Source organism: Cantharellus anzutake, assembly GCF_015039405.1.
Source record: "Cantharellus anzutake strain C23 chromosome Unknown EI90scaffold_6, whole genome shotgun sequence".
Taxonomy (NCBI): domain Eukaryota; kingdom Fungi; phylum Basidiomycota; class Agaricomycetes; order Cantharellales; family Hydnaceae; genus Cantharellus; species Cantharellus anzutake.
In genome coordinates, this window is record NW_024066956.1 from 1,780,967 (window position 1) to 1,788,533 (window position 7,567).

Below are 7,567 nucleotides of genomic sequence, written 5' to 3' on the forward strand. Positions count from 1 at the left end.
TGCTAACAGGCACCGCATACCCCCAGCCTCCCCAAAGAGGCTTCCAACCATACGTGGTGCAAACTGCACCGATGGCACAACAAGCGCCATTCCAGGGGCAGCATTTGCTGCTGCAGCCCCAGGCATACTCCCCAGGGAACTTCCCTGGCCAGATCAACCCCTGGATTAGCCAATTCGGCCCAGGTCCAACAACACCCCAGCCAAATGCAGGCTGGGAATCAGCTATCATGTCAGCGGTAGCTGCTCAGACAGGTCAGCTCCATGAGGAGCTGAAAGAGATGAAGTCCCTCGTAGGAGGGAGACGAGGGAGTGACAGCGGCTCCTCGTCCAGACCGTCCAAATGGGCACGGTCTGATAACTCGAGGGCATCAGAAGATGCCTGCGACCATTGCACCCACTGGAGGCGCGAATACAACAGAGCATGAAGAGATGCTGAGGGCATCTTTGACTCTCACAGAGAGAGAAGTCGATCTCCAAAAAAGGGAGATCGAATTACTGAAACGCAAGCTCAGAGAGGCACGCGCACTGGCAGACCTCGCTGCCAAACCCATCATGACGGGGGCCTCCCAGGTCAGGGGGAGGGGATACGGTTCCGGGCCTCATGAGACGCGACCCCACATGGGGACTAGCGCATCAAGGGGTGGGGCACCGACTATCCCGCCACCCCATGGGCAGGCGACCCTGTCCGGGTTGCATAAGGGCCTGCCCTCAGAGGGGCAAACCCATGTCGAGGGGAAGAGGGAGAGTGGTAGGCAACCGACGGCAGACCCTAAAACAGGGACCACTGCCAGAGGCGGTGGGCCGCTGAGTACCTCAGCACCCTATGGGCAAGCTACCCTGCAGGGAAGTGTCCACATGCTATACGAGACCGCTGAACTCAACGAGTTCGGCAAAGTCGAAGCTCCAGTCAACATAACAATCGACCCCAACTTCCCCATGAGGAGAATAGCGGGGTCAGAAGCGGCGCATGATGGCGCATACGCTTGGTGGACAAGCGTGAGTGGGAAAGAATTCGTACACTGGTACGAACAGGCCGAAGCCGCCTTCAAAAGCGGCAAGGTACACAGAACCCTTCGCGAAAAAGCGAAGGAAACCGAGAAATACTTCTTGGGACTCCCGAGTATCGCAAGACTCGCGGAGGAATATAATTCCCCAGAGAATAAGGGAAAAATCTCCTGGGAAAGTCTAGGCAAAGCTGCCTACTTAAAGTCCCAGTTCAAACCACTCAGGACTCCTGAGGAACGTGCCGCAAGAACTGCGGAACGGGAAGCGAAAGCTTCCAAATACCAGGAAAGAGACGCAAGTCTCCATGCTGGACAACCAGCCCAACGACCATCCTTCCCCACGGGAAGAACGGTAGACCTACCGTACTCTACACCTGAGCCAAGCAGCTCAGGAACACAACAACCCGCTCCCACCCAGGGAGCACCCACTTCGTCGAGCCCACAGCCCGACAATGTAGCCCAGGCTACGTCATCGCATCCGAGGCAGCAATCGGATGTCCAGATGAACAACCCGGAGGAAAACCTTCCTCCAGGGCAATGAATCCACCCTTGAGAGAAGGGAAAGTGACACGGTAATACGCCATCGAGGTGCCCGTGAAACCCAACTGGAGGCCCTGCACACAATACTGTATGCGAGGAACCGCAAGTAACAATTGCGGAAATCTCCACTCTGTCAAAAGACCCACATCCACCACCGCTCATGTGTAAACACCACTTACACATGAACCCTCACAGAACAAGTGAGGAACACCAAAGACATACAACCTTTGGGTTGAAATTCATTTTCAACAAACTCCACCATTTTTTCTCTTCTCTCCCTGCGATACCAATGTATCGCCGTTCACTTCAAAGTAACGGCCCACACTCGTTCATTCCTTAAACCCCCTCTCTTTTCTTCACCGACATGTACAAAATCGCCCACTTTAAAGTGGCGACAACAAAACACTCATTGATAATTCCAAACTCAATGTAAATCAACTATTAAAACTCTGTTTTATTCACTATCAACCTTGTATGCGTCGCAAATGCAACGCAAGGGGGGAGAATGTCAGGGCAATAGCCCCGAACCCCGAGTCACATGTAAATTAGATACATATAGTCACGTGGGCAAGCGGGAACCTCCGGGTAACTGCTTACACACCACTGTAAAATACACTATCTTGTATCACTTACAGCCTTGTGTGCTGAGCCACCCTAAGACCTCACAGGAAGTCGACCATAGAACGGAAATAGAAAGAAAGAAGAAGAAGAGGCAAAGGATGATAGCGGGGAAGTGGAGTAGGGCGGCACGGTGCGGGGTCAGGTGGGGTGTGCCCTGACAGTTGTGGGCCTCTTGGGCCATCTGCTGGGAGGGGGTGGTAGTTGCCCTCAGCTCGTGTCCCCACTCTGGGATGATCATGGCATAGATCCCATCTCCGGGCTCTAGCATGGGGTCTTGGTCACCTCATGCTTGTGGCAGCTGGCAGGAGGATGGGCAGCAGGACATGGTGATCTTTTGCCATACCCAGTCCACCTCCGGGTTGTGATGCAGCAGCCATGAGTGCCCTATGATGAGGGATTGTCGCCTGAGGTTTGCAACCACAAAGCAGGCCTGCTCTGTATGCTGTCTGAATGTCAAGAGGGCTTCTAGTTCCTCTGTTATGGCTCCATTCTCGTTTGGGGTCTCATCGATGTTATGGACAGGGATGGGCTGGGGGAGTGGGGTGGTTTCGAGGTTGTGCTTCTGGATGAACTCAGGGCTTACGAAGTTCCCAGTGGCCCCCAAGTCTAGGAGTGCCAACATGGACACAGAGGTGAGGGAGGTGAGGGCAGTCAGCTTCACAGCGAGGTTGAGAGATCTCAGGGAGTGTTTGGAGAGGACATAGATGGTGGGTGGGGATACTGCTACTTCTGCCCCCCCCCCTGTGGTCTTCTCGTCTCTGTGGGCTGAGGGTGCATCCTTCCTCCTTTTCTTTGTGATGACTTGGTGGAGTCTTGGTGCTGGTGACAATTTATGTGCATCGCTGCATCTGCACGGGCCACTCTCCATAAGCGGCCAGTGTGCATTCTTTGCAGGATGGCCCCCTGGGCATCCTCTCGGGCCTGGCCTCACCCCCTTTTCTCTTGTCTCTGATCCTTCATCACTTGGCCCTTCAGCCCCTTCACTAGCATTTGAAGGTCTTCAGGGTGCAGGCTTGTCCCTGCCTTAGGGCGGGTTGCAGGGGTTACGGGTGGTGTTGGTGGGGAGGGGGCTCGGGTGCGGGCACCCATGGCTGCATCCTCTGGAAACACTGCCACTGGCTGTTGAGGAGGGTGGCCTCACACTTCCATTCAGCCCAAGTGGTGGGCATGGGGCAGAGCTGGTAGATGCTCTCACAGAGCTGGGGGTTGATCGCTTGCTCAAAGTGGTTGACTAGCCCCACATCACCTAGCTGTGAGATGGGTCCCAGTACTTCGAACTCTTGGATAACCTTGTCCACAGATTTGCTCCCCTGTCAGATGGTTGCCAGCTTCTGCTGGGCTGTAGCTTCCCAGTTCGGGTCTTGGAACATGGCATCAAGTTCCACATCGAACTCATCCATGGTGGGTGTGGGGGAGCCTGCTGTCAGCAGTGCCATGGTGCATTGCATCACCCATGCCCCTGCAGTCCCTCCTTTCATGTAGGACAGCACAAAGAGGACCTGGGAGAGGGTGTCAGGGAACTTGGCTGCGTGGATGTAGAGGTAGATCCCGCATTCAGCCCTGAAGCGGTCAAGGTCCTCACTGGCTCCTGAGAAGGGGGTGGGATGGGTGACCTTTGGTGGTCTGGGCCTGGGCCTGGGCACAAGCACAGGTGCAGGTGCATGTGTGGGCCAGTCCCGGGCTCAGCTCTCCACGATGGCCTGTAGTTCCTGGAACTGGGCCAACAGGTCATCATATTGTTCTTGTGTCACCATAGCAAGGGAGGTGGGAGAGGTGAGGGGGGAATGAGGTTGAAGTCTTCTTCTGCTGTCAGGGACCGGTCCGGGGCCGAGAGCGTCCGGGTATATTGCCTGGCACTGAGGGCCTGGTGGGGTATGAAGCGGGCGCTGTAATGGGGATTTGCTGATGTACCATAAACAAGCCAAATCTGTCATATCCGTGCATACCCGACCCCGACCCGACTTCCGGACCTCCACCCTCTTCACCTCCGGAGTCATAACCTACCGCTGCCGTTCCGATACTCACCCTCGGTCCTGGCAACACACCTCCTCCTTACCTCCCCGACCCTATCTCCGTCCGCTCCGATACTCATCTCAGACTGAACACTGCCCCTCTCGCCACCCTCCTACTACTCCGCTCCCCCTTCACAACACCTCCACCCTCCCGTCATCCTCCTACGCTTCCCCCGTCTGCTCCGATACTCACTTTCGGACCTGACTACTCTCCTTCCCGCCACTCCTTCTCCCTTACCTTTCCCCTCTCTCCTCCCTCTGTTACTCCTCCGCCACCCTTCCGCCAAGTTACAACCTTCCACCGCTGTTCCGTACTTCGCACTCGGACACCGCTCATACCTTACTCTGAGCCTCCGTCATAGTCCCTACCTCGGACTATGACTCCACCTCGGTCTTAGTCCATTGCATTGGTGACCTCATACTACGTAAACACCATTGCCAATATCCCTCGGACTTTCAACCCCGCCTCCGTAACCTCCATAAGCTCCACAACCCCCGAGCTTCGTGGACTGCCTTCGGCACTCTTGCCGCTTGTAATGTATTTCTCGCGTTTTCCCATCACCCCTATTTGGACTACTGCTTCTTCCTATTCTAGCCAGTTAGTCATCATCCCCACTTCCCCTCATCCTCCTGCCCCTCTGGGCCTCGCCCTCCCTACCTCCTTTCGGATGTATCACAGGTCCTGCCTTATGACCTTCGGTACCGCTCCGCTTCTTCTACCCTTTGTTCCCGTTCGGACGTCTTCATTCCGATTCGGTTACCCTTTGTTCTCCTTGTGCTTTTGCCCCTTCCATTATATATATCGGCGCTTGTACATACTCATTTTGGTTTAGTCCGAAATCGACCTGAAATGCCCCCAAGAGACTTCCTGCTCACCTACTGTGAAATTAAGGACCAAATGGACAAACAGCAATGGCACAGTGCTCCGCTTGAGTCGCTGAGGCCAAGGTCCCTCCACGCTAAGTCTCCGATTCCACTCCGGAGTCGTCTGTTCCCGCCCAGTTCTAACAAAATCCCGCAATTCTACCACCCTTAGCCCACATATTTCTTATTTTTTCCTGATTTTTCTGATTCCATTTCTAGTCACTAGAGCCCGATGTTTCCTTTTCTTATTGTTCTTTCCTTATTTGTCATTATCGGACTCTTCCGTGATACCGTGACCAGCTGTATAGTTAGCTAGACAGTGAGGAGTAGTGGAATCCACTCCAAGTTAACGAACCTGTGCATGCTACCACTCCAACCCTCCCCCTCTCTTCTATCTTGAGTCTAGTGGTGATAGGCCCATTACAGTGCATGTGGCAACAGGCCCGATGCAGACAGGCATCCCTGAAGTGGGAATGGTGAGAAGAAGACTGCTTCTTTGGTTCCCACTTGTCATATCCGTACATACCCGATCCCGATCCGATCCCAGACCCTCCGCTTCACCACCTCTGGAGTCCTACCCTACCTCCATCCATTCCGATATCCACCTTCGGACCGAACATCACTCCTCCTATCACTCCTCACCACTCCCCTACTCGCTCCTCACGTCACCTCCTCACCTTCCATCCCTCTCCTACCCTATCCCCATCCACTCCGATATCCACCTTCGGACCGAACATCACTCCTCCTCTTACTCCTCTCCTCTGTCCCTCTTCTGCCAACCTCCACCAAGTTACGACCTCCTTCTCCCATCCCGTACCTTGTACTCGGACACTGCCCATACCTTTGCTCTGAGATTCCATCATGGTCCTGACCTCGGACTTTGACCCCACCTTGGCTTAAGTCCATTGCATTGGTGACCTCATTCTACGTAAACACCATTGCCAATATTCCTTGGACTTTCAACCCTGCCTCTGCAACCTCCATAAGCTCCACAACCTCTGAGCTTCATGGACCATACTCGGCACTTTCACCGCTTGTAATGTATCTTTCGCACTTTCCCCTCATCCCTATTTGGACTACTGCTTCCTTCCATTTTAGCCAGTTAGTCATCAACCCCACTTCACCTCATCCTCCTGCCCCTCTGGGCTTCGCCCTCCCTACCTCCTTTTGGATGTACCACAGAGTCTAACCCATGACCTTCGGTACCGCTCTGCTTCCATCATCCCTTTGTCTCCATTCAGACGCCTTTGTTCCAATTTGGACCCCCTTTGATTTCCTTGTGCTTTTGTCTCTCCACTATATAACAGGCACTTGTACATACTCATTTTAGACCCTCAGTCTAAAATCAACCAGAAATGCCCCCTAGAGACTTCCTGCTCACTGCTTCTGAAATTAAGGACCAAATGGACAAACAGCAATGGCACAGCGCTCCCCTTGAGTCACTGAGGCCAAGGTCCGTCTCTGGTTCCACTCTGGAATCGTCCGCCCTTGCCCAGTTCTAACACCACTCCAGGTATGTTTATTGTCAGGGCACAGCCCCTGACCCCACACACCCTCAGGTACCCTCCCCCCATTTTCCCCTATTTTTCCCCCCACTATTCCACAATCCCGCATGCATGCAGACCCATGGGAAAGTTCTGGGCAAGTTACTCACCCAGAAACCATCACAGCCACAACCGTGGGAACTTTCTGGGCAAGCAGCTCACCCAGAATCTTCCCATGGGGGGGTGCCATTTATGGAAAGTCAGCAAAGAGCCAAAAACTGTATAGTTCCTGGCTCCCATTTGTAGCAGCTTCACAGGAGGTTGAGAAGGTTACCCTTCTTCTCAACTCATTTCCTGTGAAGGCTGGGGCTAGCCCCCTCAGTGAGTTTGAGGATCTCAGACTGGGACTATCATGGAACGAGGGCCAGGCCCTGACATTTATATACATGCCATTTGGGTCACATGGGGGTTGCCACGTTGTTGTAAGGGGTTGGTGTAGGTGCCAACCCTGGTTAGCCTAGTTCCTCAGGCTGCCAACAAAAGTAACTTGTATGAAGGTATTATTTGCAACAGTATGGGAGGAAAGGCTAAGTTGCTCTTTCCACTTTCCCACACTATTGTATGTACTTTGTATATACATGTTATTACAAGACAATTATACAATTATGTAATGGGAAATAAGGGGTGGGGTTACCACTCCTTACAGTCATCCTCATGCACAGCCCCAGCCATCCAGGTATCCCCATGGGGGATCCTGAAGAGATCTGCTGCAAGTGCTGTTGTGGGGACAAGTCCGTGCACCGCAAAAAGTCGGATTCTGCAGATTCTACCCAACAATGCACACTACATACCCACCGATGCTTCCATTGCTCATTCCCTTACTATCCAACACACCATACACTCATTCCTTATTTTTCCATATTTTCCCCATCATTCCCGACAGTCCCAAGCCAAATCCCCATGCCCAACCATGCTGCCAATTTCACCCCCTCTCCAGACCTCCATAACCACACATACAACCCAGCCGTTTTTCTACCTGTTG